General features: G+C 41.9%; 1 protein-coding gene across 1 annotated transcript in view; it reads right to left on the reverse strand.

Moving 5' to 3' along the window:
* Positions 1 to 23,758, reverse strand: part of SOCS5 (suppressor of cytokine signaling 5) — a 163,992-nt gene that overhangs the window by 49,312 nt on the left and 90,922 nt on the right. The gene's annotated exons all lie outside the window — the stretch shown is intronic.

Here is a 23,758-nt window from a genome sequence, read left to right on the forward strand (position 1 = left end):
ACACTAGCACTTTTATGTTTATAAAACCACTGTATTCCCCACGGGAGACTTAAAAAATCCCTTCGCTAGTTCTGAAAATAAAATCCCCTATTTAACAAAGACCTGCAACCATTAAGATGTCTATTCATCCATCTACCTGTCCATCCAGTCATCTGGAGTCCATCCTTTCAGTGACCTTTTAATTGAGGATCTACAGTGTCAGGCACTCTGCTTTAGTACAAGCATGAAAATGTCCCATTTCTTGCCCCCAGGGGGCTCATCCTCTGCTGGGGAAACACACTTAAGTAGTTTACTATATATCATTATAAGTGAAGTCAAGGATAAATAAATTTACCATATTCAGCATTCTGAGTGGAATAATAATTGTATTAACAATTGTTATCTGGGAAAAACAAGACAAAGCAAGACAAATCACATGTGTGGAGTGACCATTACAGGTCATCTGCGATGTGAGTCCCCTATCCTTCAGCAGCAGGTGGCCTGCTCTCTCTACCTCTCAACTGTGCCTTGATCTCTTGCTTGGCTGGTGTGCCCTGAGTTCAGAACTGGCATCTAAAATTTTATTTCCTCTTTTTATTTAAAAAATAAAATCATTTACAATGCATAAAACATATGCATAGTTTAAAGCAGAACTACAAAGCAAATATTAGCTACACATGGGGGCTCACACCTGTAATCCCAGTACTTTGGGAGGCCAAGGCAGCAGGATCACTTGAGCCCAGTGGTTCACGACCAGCCTGGGCAACATAGCAAGATCTCATCTCTACAAAACATAAAAAAATTAGTCTGGCATGGTGGCACATGCCAATGGTACCAGCTACTTGGGAGGTTGAGGCTGGAGGATCACCTGAGCCCAGGAGTTGGATGCTGCAGTGAAACATGATCATGCCACTGCACTCCAGCCTAGGCAACAGGGTGAGACCCTGTCTCTAAAATAAATAAATAAATAAAGCAAATATTTTTGTAACCACCCATGAGATAAATAAATAGACTAGAACATCACTAGTACCTGTGAAGTTCCCCACCAGCAACACCCCGGGTCCTTCCTCAGTCAAATCTCCCTTCCTTCTCCTAGAGGTAACTCTATCCTGACTTTTCTATTAATCAGAAAAAGTCTGATTGAACCTTGCTTTCCTTTACGGTTTTACCATTTATGTATGCACCCTAAACAGTATTACAGTGAATGATAAATGCCATTTGTAAGAGAAAAATGCTGAATCTCTGCAAATTCATACAGCTTCATATAGTTTAACCTACTCGTCTATTTTTAAGCTCGGAAATAAATATACTGTATGCATTCTTTGATGATTTGCTTCATTTGGTCGACATAGCTATAGTTTCATTGTAAATATTTTCACTGCTGAGATTTCATATAGCATACAAGCTCACAGTTAATGCATTTTATGGTTGATGGACATTTGAGTTGTTCTAAGTGTTTGGTCCTTACTGACATTGTTGTTGTAAAGCTTTCTTGTCTCCTGGTGCGCACATGCATGGGTTGCCCTAAGATATTTATCTAGGAATAAAATTGCTGGATGACATGGTCTTCAACACGACTAGATCAAGTCCAGTTGCTTTCCACATTGGCTGTACCAATTTATACTCCCAGAGGCATCTGCATCCTTGTCATCTCTTGGTATTACAGACTTAATTTTTCCAATCTGGGGGGTACAAAATGGTATCTTATTATGGTTTACATTTTTATCTCCCAGATTATTAATGAAGTTGAGCTTTTTGTTTGTTTGTTTCTTCACCATTTGGATTTCCACTTTTCAGACTTGTCTGTTCAAGTCTGTTATCTTTTAAAAATTGTTTTTTTTCCCCTTGATTTTTAGTTCTTTCTATGTTCTGGATATTAGTCCTTCATTGCTTATATGTGTAGTTCCAGTTTGTGGTTTGTTTTCATCTCTTTATAGTCCCTATTTGATCTCTCTCTCTCTCTCTCAAAAATAATTTATGATAAAATTCCAAACATATACAAAAGTAGATAGAATAATATGATGAATCTCCTTGTACCTATCACTCAGCTTCAACAATTATAATTTCATGGACAATCTCGTTTCACTTATACCTTTTCAACTTCTGCTCCTCTAGCTTTATTCAGGTGATCCACTCACCTCAGCCTCCCAAAGTGCTGAGATTACAGGCGTGAGCCACCACACCTAGCTATTTCTTTACTTTTATATCTCATTCAAGAACTCTTGCTCTGAGAGCACAAACGTATTTGCTTCTCTCTCTTTTTTTAAAAGGTTTGTAGTTTTACTTTTCACATTTAGCTCTTTATTCCAAATTAAAGAGATTTTAGTATGTGGTGTGAAATAGAGATTCAATTTTTTTCCCCCATAGCTCTTTTTTCCCCCCCAGTATAATTTCTTAAAAAGTCTTTTCCCCACTCCCCTGTAATCTGCAGTCAGTCATATATCAAGTATCCATATGTGTGTGGGTCTGTTCATGGCTCTCTCTTCTGTTTTATTGATCTATTTCTCTATGCGTGTGCTAATGTCACACTGTCTTAATTACTATGGCTTTATAATAAGTCATGATATCTGGCAGGGCAATTCTATCACCTTGTTTTTCTTATAATTATTGCATTTTCATGTGAGTTTTATAATAAGCTTACCAAATTCTACATGCAAAAATGTGTTGGGATTTTGATTGTGATGCATTGAATCTACATATAAATTTGGGGAAAATGGCATATTTACAATATAGACTCATTCATCCATAAATATAGTAAGTCTCTGCATTTATTAATGCATTCTTTAATGTCTCTCAATAAAATTTAATATTTTTATACAAAATTAGCATACATTTTGTTAGACTTATTCATAAATACTTCATTTGTGTTGCAAGTGTAAATGATCACTTTAAAATTTTTTATTTTCTCAATGTTTACTGTTCATATATTGAAATAAACTCAAGTTTATTTGCATGTTAACTTTATACCCAGCAATTGTGCTAAACTCTTTTACTTGGTCTAATAACTTGGATTTTCTATTTACACAATAATGTTGTCTCTAGATATTTAACATTTTGTCTCTTTTTCCCCAAACTTAAGTCTTAACTTTCTTGCTTGCTTGCTTGCTTGCTTGCTTTCTCGCTTTCTTTCTCCCCCCCTCCCTCCCCCCTTCCTTCCTTCCTTCCTCCCTTCTTCTTCTTTCTCCTCCTCCTCCTTCTCCCAATAATATTGTCTATACATATTTAAAGTTTTTTCTCTTTTTTTCCCAAACTTAAGACTTAATTTTTTCTTTATTTCTTTCTTTCCTCCTCCTCCTCCTCCTCCTCCTCTCCTCCTCCTCTTTGTTCTTCTTCTTTTGAGGCAGTCATTCTATTGCTCAGGCTGGAGTGCGGTGGCACAATTGTGGCTCAATGCAGCCTTGATCGCCCAGGCTCAAATGATCCTCCCACCTCAGCCTCCCGAGTAGCTGATACAACAGGTGCGTGACACCACACCTGCCTAATTTTTTTTTTTCAGACAGAGGCTCTATGTGTTGCCCAGGCTGATGTCAAACTCCTGGGGTCAAGTGATCCTCCTGCCTTAACCTCCCAAAGTGCTGGGATTATAAGCATGAGCCACTGTACCCAGCCTTCTCTTTCTTTCTCTCTTTCTTTTCCTTCCTTCCTTCCCTCCCTCCCTCCCTCCCTCCTTTCTTTCTTTTTCTTTCTTTCTTTCTTTCTTTCTTTCTTTCTTTCTTTCTTTCTTTCTTTCTTTCTTTCTCTCTTTCTTTCTCTCTTCCTTCCTTTCTTTCTTCTTTCTTTCTTCCTTCCTTCCTTCCTTCCTTCCTTCCTTCCTTCCTTCCTTCCTTCCTTCCTTCCTTCCTTCCTTCCTTCCTTCCTTCCTTCCTTTTTTTGAGACGGAGTCTTGCTCTGTTGCTCAGGCTGGAGTGCAGTGGCATGGTCTTTGCTCACTGAAACCTCCGTCTCCCGGGTTCAAGTGATTCTTCTGCTTCAGCCCCCTTAGTAGTTGGGGTTACAGGCGTGTGCCACCACAGCTGGCTAATTTTTGTATTTTTAGTAGTGATAGGGTCTCATCATGTTGGTCAGGCTGGTCTTGAACTCCTGACCTCAGGTGATCCACCCACCTCGGCCTCCCAAAGTGCTGGGATTACAAGTGTGAGCCACCATGCCTGGCCCTTTTCTTTCTTTATTGAAATGGGTAGGATTTCTAGTACAATACTAATAGAAGTAACCATCCATTTTTTTTCTCTACCTCAAAGTCTGGTTGGACAAGATGATCTCTTTCCAATGCAAAGATCTTGATTTTCCTCACAATCATCTTCTTTCTGGCTCAAGCAACTACCCACAGCCTTCTAGAGTGAGACTAAGAATCATAATTTATATACAGACTTTATGTTCCTGAGACAAGGTTTGGCACTACTGCCCAGGCTAGAGTGCACTGGCGCAATCTAAGCTCACTGCAACCTCCACCTCCCCAGCTCAAGGCTTCCACCCACCTCAGCCTCCCGAGTAGTAACTATAGGCGCAGACCACCATGCCTGGCTAATTTTTGTATTTTTCATAGAGACAGGGTTTCAACATGTTGTCTAGGCTGGTCTTGAACTCATGAGTTCAAGCGATCTTCCCATCTCAGCCTCCCAAAGTGCTGGGATTATGGGCATGAACCACCCAGCTATATCCAGACTGTTGATAGTTGCATATCTCTAGCCTGAATGTAGAAGATCCTGGAGTCTGATCTCTTCTCCAACATTTTGTATTTGTTGAGTCATTTCCTCTCAAAACCCCATTCCTCCTTGAACTCCCAAGCCATTTCTGCTTCATATTTTGAATCATGACTAATAGTCAAAAAAAAAAAATTATGATGGCTGAGAGGTTGGCTGTGCCCATATCCCTTTTTGAAGCTCTCTCTGCCCTTCTCCAGGATGAGAGCGATGGACTGTGCCTTTGTTCCCACATCCTAGCACTGGCTGAAAGAAGCGACATGTGCTATGCTACGCTATTGTCTCTGGGGTGTCTAAGTTGTATCCAGATGTGAGAACACCAGATACAGCACAACTAGACTCACCAGGATCAGCGCCTTTCACCAGAGAGTGCCTAATGTTCTGGCCTACTTTTATTGAGGGTTGATAGAACAAACGGCTATTGGAAGAAGGTTTGCCAAATAAATATTGGAGATGGTGTTCATTGTGTTGTTCGATGTTCCCTACATAAGGACTCGTATAATATATTATGTTTGGAATTAAGTGTCAGTATAGTTAGTCTCTCCTGTTGAACTAACATATGTCTGCAATGGGGTTAATATTTTCTGGAATTGTTTTTAGATACATTTTCATGTCCTGTAAACCTTGCTGTTCTGGAGTTTCTTGTACATTGAAGTAATGTCTGAGTCTCAGAGAGAAAGCTAGATGTCGAGAGAGTAAAGGTTTACTAAATTCCTTTGACCCTCTTTTAGCACATCAAGAGGTAGGCCTGGCTGACTACATTTTAGAAGATGATGAAGGAAAGTTTATCTCTCTATCCTCATAGACTATGGGAAGGGGAAGGGGGATAGAGAGAGAACAGGTAGATCAGGCACCAGAGCTCTTCTCTGCCACTACCATTATTACCTTCCCCACCTTCCCCACCAGTGTGTCAGGGCACAACCTAGAAAGTCGGGAGCTTTTAAAGACATGCTTTTAAAGCATGTCTGAAGGCCACAGGGAGTGTCTGGGCTGGAGGCACCCTTCTCCAGGTACGCTGGGTCCAGGAGAAGCACCCACACGAAGGCGTGGAGGTAGTGCAGGAAGTAGGAGGTAGGGGAGCCTGAGACAGCACCTGAGCAGGTGTTGAGAGTGCCAGCAGAAAGGCAGAGGCCTGGTGACAGGACTGAGTGACCACTAGGACAGCTGGCAGGGACCCTGGGCTCCAGCGACAGCTCCTGGCACAGCGCCCCAAAAAGCAAGATGGGGCCATCCCATCATAGCAGTCACCAGCTCCGGGAGCAGGCTGTGAAGATCCAGGCAACGCCACGGGAACCCAGGGGCCTCCCTCCTGGGCTGTGCAAGACTCTGATAGGAATCACCTGCCACACGGGGATTCAGCAGCCAGAGAAAGCAGTCTCCAAAAGGCTGACATTTACCTGAGTGAGCCAAGTTATCTGTGAAAGACAATTTTGATTACTAAATCAAGCTTGAAATTTACCAAATTGGATACAATTTAGGATTTTACCCTCCTGCTTCCCAGTGGAACTGATAAGAAGAGATTCATTATAAAGAAAATTTTAGCCAGGTGTAGTGGCATGTTAGCTACTCAGGAGGCAGAGGCAGGCAGATCACTCGAGCCCAGAAGTTTTAGTCCAACCTGGGCAACACATCAAGACCTCATTGCTAAAAAAAAAAAAAAAAAGAAAGAAAATTGTAAAAGTTATATTTTTTCCCCATAATTGCATTGTAGTGTGAGTAAGTGTTTCCCCACTACACATCCTTTTTATGAAACTAAGAATCATTTATCTCATTGTGGCCTCTTTTTAGCTGCAGAGCTGACTCGCGTGTTACATTCAGTGACAACAAATGTTCTTGCACAAGTGTGGAAGGGGCACAAGAGTTGGAGTTCGGCAGGCCTGGGTTTGAGGCCTGGGCTGGATTGTGACTTTTGTAGACTCCAGGCACTTTTATAGTTGTGGACTCCCTCATCCATTAAAAAAATTAAATATATGTTACCATTGTGTTGGCATAAAGACGAATCTATTAATATCGTATATTAAAATTATTTTTTCAACCTCAATGTTCTCTTTTCTTCTGATTTTAAAAGAAATTTTAAAACATTTTAGTGGGCCCCTAAGAGTATCCTGGGCCCTGCACCTATTGGAGAAGTCAGCCCTGCTTGCACCTTTGCCTGCCCTGGACATGCCTCTTTGCTTGTCTTCTTCGTCTGTAAAATGGGGTTGCTGGACTAAATGATGGAGTGCATTCAAGGACACGGCACCTGGGGTAAATAAATGTGGGTTTCCTTTCTTCATCTCCATGGATTTGATTTTCTATTTCTATTTTCGTGATCTTGCTGCATATGTGGTTTTCATTGTGAGTCACCTTCAAAATTCTCTTTGGAAGTAGGTGGGGTATAAATTATAAATAAAAATTCCTTTTTACTTCCTCAGCACTTAGCACAATGCCGAGCTTTATATTCCCAATCCTTGTTTGTTGACTGTGCCGGTAAATGGCTCTCTCCCAGCCAACCCCCGCCCACCACCCTGTCCCACCCCGGCCTGACTGCTGTTCGAGGAGGCATCCTTTCTGTCTTTCTTTGGCCTCTTCTCTCTCCCTCAGAATTCTTCTTTCCTTAGTGGCCTGTGCTCAGCTGGCTGTCAGAGTGAGGAAGGTGCCCACTAAATGTCACAAGGTGAGCTGGGTAATCTTCCCACAGCCCCACGAGGCAGGGTGTGTGCCCTGCTCCACCCCGGAGGATGCTGTGGCTCAGCAAGGAATTGGCTCCATACATGGTGGGACTGGGATTTGAACCCACTGGCCAGGCAGTGGCATGGTGTGTTAAGCCTCCATGGTTTGCCGTTTCCAGAGATCTGAGGAGATTTCTTGGCACTGTTCAAATCAAACCCTACTGGAAAATGTGGAGGTCCCTCGAGGTGTGTGTTCAGCTTTGTCACCGTCCCTCAGGCCCCACCATTCACCCAGCTGGAAGTCTGTGCTGAAACTCTCTTTCTAAATGTTAGAGGGGAGCAGTGCCACAAGCAAGCGGGGAGGAACCAGGAGCCACACAGCTCATGCTGGAGATTCCTTTATTGGCCGGACTTTAGAGTGCTCAGCTCCAGGATTTTAAGACGGCACCAGAGTATTCAATGAGCTCGTATATGTGAGGCGCTTACAACAGCGCCTGGCATACGTGTTGGCTGGAGACGAACCGAATGCACCGACTCATTCAGCGCACATTGAGCACCTACTGGGCTGCTTGCTGGGAAGATACACATGAATAAAACATCTTCCCACTTATTCAAGAGAAGGCAAAATAAAAATTGCCCCACGATGGGATAGAATCTGCAATTAAAAAGAAGAGCATGTGCAAGTTTATTTATGTCCTATTACACAAGCTCCTCCATTCTCCACCCCCACCCCCACCCTCTCAATCTGTCGCATTCAGGGATCTGGGGCTCTGAGCATTTGCTTGAATTAAACAGATTCAATGGCATGTCAGGGTTGGGAGGAGAAATGGAGAAGGTGGGAGAATGAGATGGAGCGATTAGTTAAAAAGAGAGATGTTGGTAGTCAATGCACAGATGCCTCCTCCTAGAGAGGAGACGAGGTCAGACAGACAGACCTGGAATGTTCCCTTGGGAACAATCATATTATTAATAACTGTGATAACGATGCATGCTACTGAGTGCTTCTAGTGCCAGGCGCTGCTCTAAGCCTTCACACAGATAAGCGTATTTAATTCTTCCCATCCCCTAAGGAGGCAGCTTCTATCATAAACCACATATTAGAGCCCAGAGGCTTAGCAGGGAGCAGTGACTTGACCAAGGGCACCACCGCCAAGAGGCAGCCTCCTGCCTGGAGCCTGCACTTGTCCTGTGGCCTTCACACAGGTGCCTGTGACATTGTGAGACGGGTGAGGTCAGGGTGGGGTGTACAATACCACTGCAGCCTAGTTGGAGTTTAGAGCAGAAAGCATGAGGTCGGATTGGTGGAGTTTGAATCCTGGCCCACCATGACCAACTCTGTGACCTTGGCCAGTGTCTTTCTATGTCTCTGTTTTCTTATAAATGAAATGAAGATTGAGGATGGTGATGATGACACCACCTCCTGGAGTGGTTGTAAGGCTTTAACACAATTGTGCGTACATAGGGTTTAGCAGGGCCTGCCCAGACGAGCAGGATACATGGCAGGCATCCCTGAGCTCATGATTTGTCCCTAGGAGAGCTCGCCCTGCCATCATCCAGGCAGATGAGCTCAGGCTTCCAGGCTTCTGCACTCACAGATGAGGGGGCCAGCTCAGGACAGGCAGTGGGAACCACAGAGGGAGAAATGCTAATAAGAAGTGACCCCACCCATGGAGCCTGTCCCCAAACTGATGAGCATGTTGGGAAATGTGCCCAAGTGTGGCAGGAAATGCCTGTGGAAATGCCTTGGACAGGGGCAGCCGATGACTGGCCACGGGGACACTGGAGGACATTGCCTGGCCTCTGCCTCCAAGCAGGGCACCGTCTGGCTGGGGACAGAAGACTCTTCACACGAACCAATGAGTGGCCTAGGTGCGGTCTTCCCAAGGGTCACCTGCAGCGTGTGGTTCTGGCCATCGGAAAGCAGAGTGACCAGTGAGCCGTGGGCTGGGAGCAGGTATGGGCAGAAGGCCAAGGGGCTGTAGGAAGTGGCGTGTGTGTGGGATGCTGTGACTCAGCCACTCACCCCAAGGCCTAGCTTCAGGTCTGTCTGCCCCACCTTCACTTTTGGCCAGGCATTTCTGATTTTCTCTCCTTTTCCTCTTTTTGATGAGGGGCAGCTCTGTTGTCATAAGTGAGGCACAGCCAAGGCCAAGGTCTTCCTTTCCAGAGCTGTTCTGGGCTGGGCCAACTCTGCTATTTGAATGTACAGGGCTCATTCTACAGTATGCCAATAAATGTGCCCATGAAAAAGAAGACCTTTAGAGATGTGCTCATGCAGATGATTCTATCCCACCTGTCACAGAGGGAGGCACGGCAACCATCTGCTAGATTCTCTATTCCCACCCCACCCCTTACATTTTTAACCACAGATTTTCACAGTTTGCCTTACTTATTTAAATCTGTTATTTAGAAAGACACATGTATTGCTAAGTAAGGAAACGGCAGCTTTTGCCCATTGAAGCCTGTTCTTCTCATATTCTGTAGCTGGCTGGGGTCCGCTGAGAGACCCTTATATGTGCAAGCCTGGGTGTCCTTTAACCAGGCTGGATTTAGGACTGAATCCACTCCAGATTATCGAGTGCTCTGTACTAGACGGGGAGGAGAGCTGACACTTAATGTGACTTATCTTTCAGAGTAACAGTGAGACCCCAATCTCTTGGTCTCTACTGCAGGGGATGTGGATCCCTCCTTTAACCTGGAGACAATACTGTATATCCAAATGCTATGCTCTTGAAGTCATGCTGCATGGCCAGACCATTGAATCAGTTATTTGGCACCCACTGTATGCCACACATCTTGTGCCAGGCACTGGCAATGCGTCAGGACGAGATGAAGTCCCCACCCTCATGGAACTGACACTTTTGTGGGGAGAGAAGAGCTAGAAAGCCCAACACGGACAAATTGTGTTAAGTGCCCTGAAAGGAACAAACTGTGATAGAGAATGGAGAACAGCAAAGAGGACTGGGGGGAAGGAGGGTCCGCAGAAGAGTGACGTGGAAGCCAGGCCCTAGCCGGGGAGAGGCAGGAAGAATGCAATACATGCAGAGGGAAGGCGAGTGCAGTCCGGGAGGAGAGAGAGCTTTACATTATCTGGGAAGCAGGAGAAGAATCTGGCCCTGGGCCTCCTCCCTACCTCCTACCTGCAAGCCCCGGGGTCCCCCTGGCCTTCTCTGTCTTTGCAGCTCCTTAGAGTGGGAAGGATCAGGCCCTGTGTTTCTGCCCATGGCCAACAGAGCTCCCTAGAGAGCCTGGGCTGCCAGCTCACCCAGTAGTTCCAGGCTATGCCAGAGCCTGCACCTGGACAGAGGCCCAAGGAATTCTGACACCTCCCCCAGCCCACACGACTCCCGCCCCACCACAGCCTGATAGAATAACAGAGCTTGCAGCCTCGCAGCCACTGCTGCCATCTCTTTGGGCTTCTGGTCACCTCCACACAGCCTCATCACCCTGATCATTGCTGCTGCAGCTACAAGGCACCACTCACTGCCCTGCCATGCCTTCAGCCTTCAGCACGCTGTCAGGAATATGCTACTGCCTATTCCCCTTCTTTCTGGTGACATCTGGTGACTTCTTTGATATCTCTTCAAATGCTGCTCCCTTCTGCACCCCTCTCCCACGCTTTCCTGCCTCCTTCCCCTCTGTTCCTGGCACTTCACTATAAGGCTTACTTACCCTGCTGTTAGCTATTTGAGTCTCTCCCCAGCTTCCCAAGGGCAAGGTCTGAATCACTTTTATACTTGCAGTCCCAGGAGCTGATGCAGAGAGTAAATCATCAATACAGCTTTGTTGAATGAATTCTTCATGTGCCCCTTAGAATAATAATCTCCTTCATGTATTCAGCATTTAGCAAGCTCATCCCAAACTTTGTGCCATTGTATGCTTGCAACACCGTAAGACTAGGTGCTGACCTGCTGCACAGGTAGGGAAATGTGGAGAAAGGTTACATGATTTATGTTAGATAGCACACAAATTGGTGGCAGGGCTAGGGCATGGTCCTAATATCCTTACTCTTAGTTCACTGCTCTTCATTAACTTCAGAGCACTCAAGCCTGGAGTCAGAGAAAAAACACATTTCTCAGTAATACATCTTAAGATATAAACTGAGTACACACCTGTTTTAACACAAACTTTAAAAAAAACTACACTATATTTGATCTTAGACTTCCCAAGCCAAATAAATTAATTAATTAAAAGTACGCTATAAGATATGAGGTAAGCCTTTATTGAGCACCTATTACATACTGTTATATACGGAACTCAGTATTCTGGGAGACACAAAAGAATTACAAGACTCTTTTACATAGTACTCACAATTATTCAGGGAAAACGACCCAGGGACAAACACAGCAAATGGGGATAATGTATGGGTGGGTAAATGCAGAAGCTCTTGGAGCAGAGTTGTTCCTGAGGGGCCCATGGAGCAGGCTCTGGGAAGTCATTCCCATCCATGGGAGAAGAGGAGTGATAGCAGAGAGGAGACGTGGGGATGAGAAGCAGGGGTGGGAAGGCGCACAGGACAAGGGGGCGACCCAGGGGCTGGCCAGAGGGAGGGGCTTTATAGGAACACTTGTGAGAGTGCTCCTCTGAGGACCAGAGAGGACCTAGATGTGGTCTTCAGGGATGTCTCATCCACAAGTAAAGCATGACTCTTTCTCAGTTGCCAGAAACAGTTTTGAGAATAACAAACTCAATCTCTGGCATCAGAAAGGGTGCCTCATCCCCAGTGATTCTAAGAGGGTAGGATTTGTCTTTCCAACTCAGCTTAACTCAACTCAGCTCAGCTCAACTCAACTCAGCTCAGCTTGGCTCAGCTTGGCTCAGCTCAGCTCAACTCAGCTCAATTTGGCTCAGCTCAGCTCAACTCAGCTCAATTTGGCTCAGCTCAGCTCAACTCAGCTTGGCTCAGCTCAGCTCAACTCAGCTCAGTTCGGCTCAGCTCAGCTCAGCTCAGCTCAGCTCAGCTCAACTCAGCTTGGCTCAGCTCAACTCAGCTTGGCTCAGCTCAACTCAGCTTGGCTCAGCTCAGTTCAACTCAGCTCAATTCAGCTCAACTTAGCTCATTTCAGCTTGGCTCAGCTCAACTCAACTCAGCTCAGCTCAACTCAGCTTGGCTCAGCTCAGCTCAGCTCAGCTCAGCTAAACTCAACTCATCTTCACTCAGCTTGGCTCAACTCAGCTCAACTCAACTCAGCTCAGCTCAACTCAGCTCAGCTTGGTTCATCTAAGCTCTACTCAACTCATTTTAGCTCAGTTCAGCTCAGTTTAACCCAGCTCTTCATATTACCTGTCAGTCATGGATCTTCACTTCCTATCCCCAACTGCCACAGACAAAGCTAGTGAAGTAAGACACATGAACAGAGGTTCCTATCTCCTCTCTGTCCAAACCGTAATCATGACATCCACTCCCCGTTACCTCCGTCTACCCCCATTGCAGGTGCTCATAACAATGTCCAAGGACCCAGCTTTGTTAGTGAATATGGAATTTGCGGGATGGTTGGCAAAGGCTCCAGCCCTGATGGAGAGCCCTGGAGGAAACTCGGCTCAGCTGAGAGTGTGATGATTCTCCTCCCATTGCAAACTGAGACCATAGTGAAATGGACAGAAGGAGAGAAGGGGTTGTTGTAGGCTGATGACTCTCCCTGCCTGGCCCCAACTGACCTGGCCATTGAAGTTGTGCTGGAACCCAGGCGAGTGTCCAATGTGTCCCTAGGTGAACTTCTAAGGTTGTAAGGTGGTTTCTGAAGGACACGTAGGGGACTTATGGAAAAGCAGGTTTGGTAGGGGCCCTTCTCTATTCTCTCTTTCAAAGCCATGCATTGGGCTGGTTCAGGGCACCAGGCAGGGCTCTGCTTCTTTCACTCTGTCCTCAGGCAACACTACTGCATTTCAGCAGCCCTTTAACCTCAAAGACCTGTGAGTCAGCGTAGAGCAGGTCACACACAGAGCAGGTCACACACAGAGCATCTCTAGTTGAGCCCGCTGGCCTCATCACAATGCCTGTGAGCTGTTCATGGGCCTGTAGAGTTCATGCCCCTCCTCATGTGTCAACACAGGAGCTAGTCCATGCTGAGGAAAACATTTATTGTACCTTTCCCCAATAGAGTTTCTGTGGAGAGATTCCCCACCTATTTTCATAACTTCTCTCAAAGTTTGACAGCATTTGTTCAGCTGTAACCTGGATCTAACCTTCTAGTACAACACAAACCAGTTCTCTTTGGTCTGATCCTCAGAGACAGAGCCTTGAGTGAGAAACTCCAGGATGTACACCATCACACTGGGCGTGGGAAGGTGGAAGAGAGAAGAGACAACAGAAAGGGGGATATGCCTATAGCCACTGCAAAACCAACAAGCAGAATGGTGGTAGAGACTGGCCTGGCCAACATGGTGAAACCCCATCTCTACCAAAAATACAAAAATTAGCCAGGCGTGGTGGTGTGCACCTGTAATCTCAGCTACTCGGGAGGCTGAGGCAGGAGAATCACTTGAACCCTGGAGGTGGAGGCTGCAGTGAGCAGAGGTCATACCTGGGTGACAGAGCAAGACTCTGTCTCAAAAAAAAAAAAAAACAAAAAACAAAAAGAAAACCCAAAGCCATTTGTGGAGTATGTATTACATGCCAAGCACTATTCTAGGCATCACGAACATACATGAATACAAACACGTGGACAGATATCTCTGCCTCACTCATTTCAGAGTTGTTCACAGAGTCACAGCTGCAGTGGAGAGAAGCAATTATGCACAGATGGGTGAGAGAGCCCAGGGATGCTGAGTGACATGCTTTCAGTCACCCAGGAAGTTGAAAGGCAGAACCAGGTGTCTCGTCTCTTGACCTCTCCTTGTTATTCTTCTCATGGTTGGAAATGAACATTTCCTAGGAAGACAAAAGAATCTTTTATTTTCTGGGTTCCTAGCCAGGAAGTCCTGTTCACTGCCTTGGAGGGGTTTTCCTTGCCCAGGGAGACCCTGGCAGGTCAGCCCTTGCGTTCGTGGTGCCTGCTTCTTGCAGAGAAAGTTATGTTCCTGGACCTTCATCTTCTGGAAGTATGTAAATGCATGACATTACTTTTTTTTAATGCTTGGTATTTATGAGGCCTTTTCCCCCTGAGGCTGCCCCATGTTCTGAAATGTGAACGTGGTAGGCAGGATGGATACATTTTTGGAGCAGTAAGTACAACCAGATGTGTGGACGGGGCTGAAGAAACACACCAAGCTTTTGTGAGGGATGCAGAGCTCAGAGACCCAGCCTGTTTCTCTCCTCTCAGGGGAAATTAGTTTAAAACTGGCAAAAAAAAAACAAAAACAAAAACACAGTTCAAGGTGTTACCTGCATACCAGTTTCACATACCCCCTGCCAGACTGCGAACCTGGTCTTGCACCCATTCACCCAGCTTTCAGTGACGGCAGATGGCAGCCAGGTGCTGACACAGTTCTCTCATTTCACTCCAACAATACCACCCAAGAAATGGATGAGGAAGCTGAGGATCAGTTTGGCTAGGTAACTTGGCCAGGGCCACACAGGTAGGCAGCAGGAAGGGCTGAGATGCAAACCAGGACAGTTAGGCTGCAAAGGCAACCACACTGTCTTTGCAGACCTGCCTCTTTCCCCCAGAGGCTCTCTGTCCAGTGGCAGAAGATCTACAGGGTTCCAGCAAAGATGGGAGGCTCCATCGCAGGCAATGAGAAACAACTCCTGGCAGTATTGTAGCAGCCAGTTGTGAGGTTTCAGTGGAAAAAAAGTAGTACTCATCCTTGCAGAATTCAAAAGCAATGGTGAAGCAAGACGTAGATGCATCAAATGAGTTGTGAATGATACATGTCACTACACAACCATGCTTAATTTTGGAGAAGCAAGTGGTGGATGCTTCAAGCGTTCTGCACTGTGACCTGGAGTAACCTGGAAAACATTCAGGCTGGAAGGATTTAAGCTGCACCTTGAAGGATGGGAGGAATTTGGAGAGGCACAGAGGTATGAGAAGCACATTACGCTGAGAGTGTGTGAAAAGAGCAGGAACACAGAGAGAAATTAAAGAGGTGGTGCTGGTGAGATGAGAAATAACATTTGCTGAGCACTTATTGTGTACCATGAATGGTGCTGGGGGCTTAAGCATATTATGTCACTTATTAAATCAACTATATTTAGTTTTAATTTACATATATAAGAAAATGCACACATTTGAAGTGTACAGTTCAATGAGTTTTGGTAAGTGTATATACCTGTGTAATCATCATCACAATCAACATACAAGACAACATTCTGTACCTGCAGCTCCCCTTGTATGAATTCAACCAACTGCAGATAGAAAATATTTGCAAAAAAACCACAATAAAAAATAACAATACCACGCCTGTAATCCCAGCTATTTGGGAGGCTGAGGCAGGAGAATCACCTAAACCTGGGAGGTGGAGGTTTCAGTGAGCCGAGATCGCACCAGTGCACTCCAGCCTGGGCTACAGAGTAAGACTCAGTCTCAAAAAAAAAAAAACAATAAACAACAATACAAATTTTAAGAACAATAGAGCATAACAACTATTTCCGTAGCACTTACATTGTATTAGGTATTTTAAGTAATCTAGAGATGATTTAAGTATACAGAAGGATGTGGGTGGGTTATATGCAAATAGCACACAATTTTATATAAGGGACTTGAGGACCTGAATTTTGGCATTGGCTGGGTTCCTAGAAACAACTCTTTGGTGGATATGAAAGGACAACTGTATGCATTTCCATCATTCTCAAATTCCATCATTCTCATGTTTTTGTGTGTGTGTGTGTGTGTGATAATTCACCAGCTCCCTCCCTTCAGCCAATCACTGATCTACTTTCCATCACTGTAGATGAGGTTTGCTTTTTCTAGAATTCACATAAATAGAATCCTACAGTAAGTGGTCTTTCATGTTTGGCAACTTTGGCTCAGCATATTTCTGAAATTCATCCATGTCGTTGCATGTATCAGTAGATGTTCCTTTGTAATACTGAGTAGTATTCCATTGTAAGGCTATCCTCCTGCCTATTCATGAACATTTGAGTTGTTTCCAGTTGAGGGGGTTAATGAATAAAGTTTCTATGAACCTTTGTGTGCAAGCCTTTGTGTAGGCATGTTTTGATTTCTCCTGGATAAATATGAAGAGGTGGAATTGTTGAGTCATACGGTGAGTGAAAAATTTTATAACAAACTGATGAATTGTTTTCCAAAGTTGATTAATCATTTTATATTCTCAACAGCAATGTATGAGACTTCAAGTTGCCCCACCTATTTGCCAACACTTGGTATTGTCAGTCTTTTTAAACTTAGCAATTCCAGTAAGTGTGTAGTTGTAGTTCATTGTGGTTTTAATTTGCATTTCCCTGATGATTAATAATATAGAGTATCTTCTTGTGCTTATTTGACATTTGTATATCTTCTATGAGTGGCTGGATTTAAATTAGTTTAAAATAATTAGCCCACTTTAAAATCGGGTATTTGCCTTCCAAAAATTGACTAGTAAGAGTTCTTTAGGTGTTCTAGATACAATTCCACTGTAAGATACATGTATTACCAATATTTTCTCCAAGTCTGTTGCTTTTTTATCTCCTTAACGGTGTTAAAGAGTAGGAAATTTTAATTTTTATGAAATCAAATTTATCAGTTTTCCTTTTATAGTTTGTGTTTTTTGTGTCCTATCTAAGAAATCTTTATCCATCCAGAGATGGCTGAAGTTTTCTCCTATGTTTTCATCCTGCTGTTTTACAGTGTTAGCTTTTACATTTAGGTCTATAATCCATTTCAAGTTAACTTTCGTGTGGTGTGGGGTAAGGGTCAAAGTTTGTCTCCTTCTATATGATATCTTATTGTTCTGGAACCACTTCTTGAAAAGAATATCCTTTCCTCATTAAATTGCCTTGGCAACTTTGTTGAAGATCAATTGACCAAATAAGTGTGGGTCTATATTTGGACTCTATTCTGTTCTATGGATTTATATTTCTGTCCTTATGCCAATACCAATAGTCGTGATTACTACTGTGAAACAAAAATAAAATCCAAAACTCCCTGACTGACTAAACACACCCCTTTTGTCCAAAGAGACCCCCAAGAACCTTAAAAACTAAGTTTTCTGGCCATGATGAGATGGGAGGTTGGTCACGCCTCATTTACCCTCTCCCTTGCTAACCACCATTAGACTTTTTCCCTAAGAGTTAAACAGAAACCAGTCCTGGAAAACAAAGAACAGAAGACTCACTCAACAACCTGGTACCTTGGCTAGACTTCCCTCCCCTTTCAGTTTCAACAGAACAATCAACCAGCATTCCTTCCTGATAAGAGACTGCTGACCACGGACTGGCTCTGGCGTGTCCACGGAGGCTGCACACAGAGCACCTGGGTGTCCTTCGTTTTAACTTTTGATGTGTAGATCCTAATTTTACTGCATTTTAATGTTAAGTCTCCACCCCAAAGTGAACATGGGACATACATAACACATGTTTGCTTACTATGCATGTGTGCAACGTCCCCTCATGCATATTCATAGCCCCTCCTGTAACCTGTTAAATATGTATGTCTATCCAACTGACCAAGCATGAGACTCCTGTAACACACTCCCTCCCTCGAAATGCCTGCTTTCAGTCTCTGCCAGAGGCTACACCTCCAAGTCTTCAGGTTGCAACCCTTTATAAGAAATAAAGTTATCCTTTCCAAACTTACAAATTTTGTGATTTTAAGTAAACACTACTATTAAGTCTTGAAATCAGGGCATCTAAGTTATGTAATGGTATTTTCTTCTCATTTTTTTCCTAGCTATTTAAGGTCTTTAGTATTTTCTTATAAAGTTTAGAATAATTTCCATAAAATAATAATTTTGTAGAAATTTTATAAATTTCTATAAAAAAGTCTGCTAGGATTTTGATTGGGATTGCATTGAATCTATAAAGCAATGTGGGAATAACTGTTTTTCTCTGTTTTTGTTTTTGAGACAGGGTCTTACTCTGTCGCCCAGGCTGGAGTACAGTGGTGTGATCATGGTTCACTGCAGCCTCAACCTCTTGGGCTCAGGTGATTCTCCCACTTCAGCCTCCTGAATAGCTAGGACTACAGGCACATGCCACCATGCTCAGCTAACTTTTTGTATTTTTTTAGAGATGGGGTCTTGATATGTTGCCCAGGCTGGTCTTAAACTCCCGGGCTCAAGTGATCCACCCACCTCAGCCTCCCAAAGTGCTGAGATTACAGACGTGAGCCACTGTGCCGAGCCTGACACTTTAAACACTATTATTTGTATTCATCCAAGTTCTCCAGAGAAACAGAACCAAAAGGATGTGTGTGTGAGCACATGTGTATGTCTTAGTCCTTTCTAGCTGCTATAACAAAATAACTTAGACTGGATAATTTATAAACAACATAAATTTATTGCTGGAGGCTGGGAAGTCCAAGATCAAGGTGCCAAAAGATTCAGTGTCTGGTGAGGGCTTGCTTTCTGCTTCAAAGATGGTGCCTTCTTGCTGCATCCGCACATGATGTAAGGGACAAACAGGCTTCTCATAGCTTCTTCTATAAGGTAGCTTTTTACCTTTTTCTATAAGACCTCATAGCTTCTTCTATAAGGTCACTAATCCCATTCAAGAGGGTGGAGCCCTTCTGACCTAATCACCTCCTAAAAGCCACATCTTTTAATACTACCACATTGAGGAGTAAATTCTAACATGATTTTTTTGGGGAAATCAACATTTAGACAATAGCATACATATATTTATTTAGAGAGATTTATTTTAAGGAATTGACTTATGCAATTATGGGGGCTGGCAAGTCCAAAATCTGCAGAGTAGCCTGGTAGGCTGGATATCCAGAGAAGAGCCAATGTTGCAGTTCAAGTTCAAAGGCCATCTGCTGCCCAAATTCCTTCTTGCTTGGGGGAGGTTAGTCTTTGTTCCATTAAAGTCTTCAATTGATAGTATTAGGCCCACCCACATTATAGCTTATAATCTACTTTACTCAAAGTCCACTGATTTAAATGTTAATTTCATCCAAAAAGAAATCTTCACAGAAAGAGCCAACCAGTACACTGACTAGCCCTCCAGTACAATGTTGAATAGGAGTGGTGAGAATTGATATTCTTGCCTTGTTCTTATTCTTGGGAAGAAAGCATTCAGTCTTTACTATTATGGATGATATTAGTTATAGGTTTTCCCTAGATTTTCTTTATCAGGTTGAGGAGATTCCTTTTTATTTTCAGTTTGCTGAGAGTTTTATAATAAATGATGCCGAAATTTGTCAGATATGTTTTCTGCATCTGAGATAACTGTTTTTTATTTTTTACTTTGTAAAGATGATGAACTACATTGATTAATTTCTGAATGTTAAATCAACTCTGCATTCCTTAGATAAGCCCCATTTGGTCATGATGTATTATTTACTTTATATATTGCTGGATTCTTTATGTTAATGTTTTGCAGGAAATTTTGTGTCTGTGTTTATCAGGAATATTGGTTGGTAATTTTCTTACAATATATTTTCCTGGCTTTAGTATTGGTAATGCTGGACTCCTAAAATGAACTGAGAAGTATTCCTTTCTCCTATATTTTCTGAAAGAGTTTGTGTAGCATTTGTATGTCTTCCTTAAATGATGGATAGAATTTCACCAGTGAAGCTGCCAGGGGCTATATTTTTCTTATGGAAAGTTGTAAATCAAAAATTGAATTTTTAATAGATATAGGGCTACTTAGATTTTCTATTTCTTCTTGATTCAATGTTGGTAATTTGTATCTTTCAAGAAATTTATTTGTTTTCTCTGCATTGTCAAATTTATTTAAAATTGTTCATAGTATTTCCTTATTATTCTGTTTATAAGATCTTTTAATTTATATAGAATTCCTGATACTGGTAATCTATATTTTCTCTCTTTTTTTCCTTGATCAGTCTAGCTAGAAGTTTATTACTTTTATTGATATATATGAAGAAACAATTTTTTCATTGATTTTATTCTATTATTTGTTCATTTCATTGATTTCAATCCATTTCATTGATTTCTGCCTTTATTGTTTCTTTGTTCTACTTACTTTAGGTTTAATGTACTCTTATTTTTCTACACTCTTAAGCTAGAAGTTTAGATCACTGATTTTAAAGCTATTTTCTTTTCTAATATAAGCATTTAAAGCTATAAATATCCTTCAAACACTGCTTAGCTGCATCTCACAAGCTTTGACATGTTGTATGGTCATTTTCATTAGGTTCAAATATGTTTCCATCCCCTTTGTGATTTCTTCTTTGACCCGTGGGTTATTAGAAGTGAGTTTTTATGTTTCTAAGCATTTGCATATTTTCCACATCTTTCTGTTACTGATCTATAATTTAATTTCAAATTAGTATGACCATTCATATTAGTATTAGTACTCTGGATTATTTAAATTATTGTAAGTTTTTTGAGACTTACTCTCCATCTCAGCATATAGTCTATTTTGGTAAATGTTCTATGTGCACTCGAAAAAGTGTGTCTTCTGTTATTGTCACGTGAAGTGTATTATATATGTCATTTCTGTCAAGTTAGTTGATAGTGTTAAGTCTTCTATATCTTTATTTGTTTTCTGATTATTTATTTTGTCAGTTACTGAGAGGAATTTGGGGGTCTCCAACTACTTTTGTGGATTTGTCTATTTCTTCTTTCAGGTCTGTCATTTTTTTGCTTCATGTATTTTAAAGTTATCATATTGGGTACATATACATTTTGGATTGCCTTGTCTTCTTGATCTATTGACCCCTTTATCATTATGAAATGTTTCTCTTTATCCACAGTACTACAATATTCTTTGTTCTGAAGTGTACTTTGATATTAATGTAGTTACACTGGCTTTTTAAGTAATTAATGTTGTGCATGCTATTACTGCATGGTATATCTTTTCCCATCCCTTTCCTTTAATTTAACTGTATCTTTATATTTTAGGGTTTTTTTTTAAAGAATGTATAGTTGGGTGTTGCTTTTATATCCAGTCTGACAATCTATGTTTATGAATTATAGTGTTTAGATAATTTACACTTAATGTGATGATTAAGTCAGATATATATCTACCATCTTGCTACTTGTTTTCTGTTTGTCCCATCTGTTCTTTGTTCCCTTTTTATTCCTTTTTGTCTTCTTTTGCATTCATTGTACATTTTTTAGTATTCTACTTTATCTCCACTATTGACTTGCAAAATATATCACCTTGTTTTATTGTTTTTAGTAGTTGCAATAGGGTTTAAAATATACATAATTAATATATCACCTCTACCTTCAAATAATATTATACTAATTCACATATAATATAAAAACCTTCCAAAAATATACTTTCATTTTTATATTGTCATCATACACTTACTTTACTGCTGTATGTTATTAACATCACAATATATTCTTTTGTTTTAAATCATTGTTTTAAAAACTAATTTTAAATAAAGGAAAAGGAAAAAAGGCCTTTTCTTTTTATCCACATATTTGCCATATCCTAGTCTCTCCAGTTCTTTATGTTGATTCGAGTTTCCACTGGACATCATTTTCCTATTGCCTGAAGAACTTTCATACTTTCTTAAGTCCAGTACTACTGGGAGCGAGTGCTCTCATCTTTTGTCTATCTGAAAAAGTCATCATTTCACCTTCATTTTTAAAGTGGGTTTGTGCCATAATCTTAAAAGACATAATCCTAAATGCCATAATCCTGTTAAAATTCCAAGAGATCAAAATCCCTAAAGTCTTGAAAATCATAATGCTGAAAGATCAAAGTCTGAAAATCTAATTTTTGGAAAACTAATTTCAAAAAATTCTTTAAAGACATTTATTTACATTTTTAAAGAGAGATTTACTTGAGAAACATATAAAGACATAACAGAGCACTTCACACTTTACCCAATAAAATAGGCAATCATAACATACATATTTTTACAAGCATAAACACTCAGGTACACTAACAGCACATGGATATAACAGTTATAAGCAGATGAATCATATTCATAAAGGAATAGGTGAAAAAGCAAAATGTATAAATGCATATCAGTATGGTCGGTAATTGTGTGCACCCAGCTTTATAACTGCTGTCATTTGAAATAACATGATGGGCAACCTAAGTCTTTTGAAGATATCAATCAAAAACCTCGGTGGGTCACTATTGTATATGAAGTGGCCCAAAGAGCTAAGATTTTGAGACATCTTTCTCAAGTGCAGATGTACAAAAAGAACACCTTTTCATTTACTGAGGAAGTTTCAATATTTTACACACATGGACAATGCTTATACAACAAATTCAATTCTATGATAATGCACTTTTGTGAAATTACATTTGCAAAAATTTCATAAAACAAATTAGAACTCACTAAAAGTCTTTATATAATTTATACTTAGTACTGGAAATGATGTGAAGATGAAATACATAGCATAGCAAATTGGTGCTATCTGTGAAGGGGCAGAAATCATACACAATTGAATAATTTAGCAGGGGAGATTTCTTATATTTTTTGCCTGCATTTTCACTTCTATGATCTTTGAAACACTCATTGAACTTGTATTTGGAGAGTGGTTGTGGTGTACAAATTTTGTAAGTATACGATGTCCTTTTGAAATTTTGGTTATTGCTTGGCTGTTACAATTAAGCAATTTTCTGTTTTTGCAGCGTCAAAAATAATCGTCTCTCTTTTTTTCCCCCCCTGAGACGGAGTTTCACTCAGTTGCCCAGGCTGGAGTGCAGTGGTGCGATCTCGGCTCACTGCAACCTCCACCTCCCGGGTTCAAGCAATTCTCCTGCCTCAGCCTCCGGAGTAGCTGGGATTACAGGTGCCCACCGCCATGCTCGGCTCATTTTTTGTATTTTTAGTAGAGATGGGGTTTCACCATGTTGGCCAGGTTGGTCTCAAACTCCTCACCTTGGGTGATCCGCCCGCCTCAGCCTCCCAAAGTGTTGGGATTACAGGTGTGAGCCACTGCATCCGGCCATAATTAGCTTTTTTTTTTTTTTTTTTTTTTTGAGATAGGGTCTCACTCTATTACCCAGGGCTGGAGTGCAGTGAAACAATCTCAGCTTACTGCAGCCTCAACCTCCTGGGCTCAAGTGATCCTGCCACCTCAGCCTCCCAAGTAGCAGCTGGGACTACAGGCTTATGCCACCAGGTCCAGCTAATTTTTTAAATTTTTGTAGAGATGAGGTCTCTGCCATGTTACCCAGGCTGGTCTCAAACTCCTGGGTTCAGGCGATCCTCCTGTCTCAGCCTCCCAAAGTCCTGGGATTGCAGGTGTGATCCACCATTACTGGCCTAAAATTAGCTTTTAAAAATTTATACCTTTCACCATTAAGTAGCCTTGTACACTTTTAACTTTTCACTTTTTTTTTTTTTGTAAGGAAACAATTTCACAGCTCTTTTCCATTGTGCTGTAAGGAATGCAGTAAGAAGGAATGATATTTGGCTTCCCCAATACCAAATCTGTATTAGGCAGTGT

The sequence above is a fragment of the Pongo pygmaeus genome, chromosome 12 (assembly GCF_028885625.2).
Source record: "Pongo pygmaeus isolate AG05252 chromosome 12, NHGRI_mPonPyg2-v2.0_pri, whole genome shotgun sequence".
NCBI classification, from domain to species: Eukaryota; Metazoa; Chordata; class Mammalia; order Primates; family Hominidae; genus Pongo; species Pongo pygmaeus.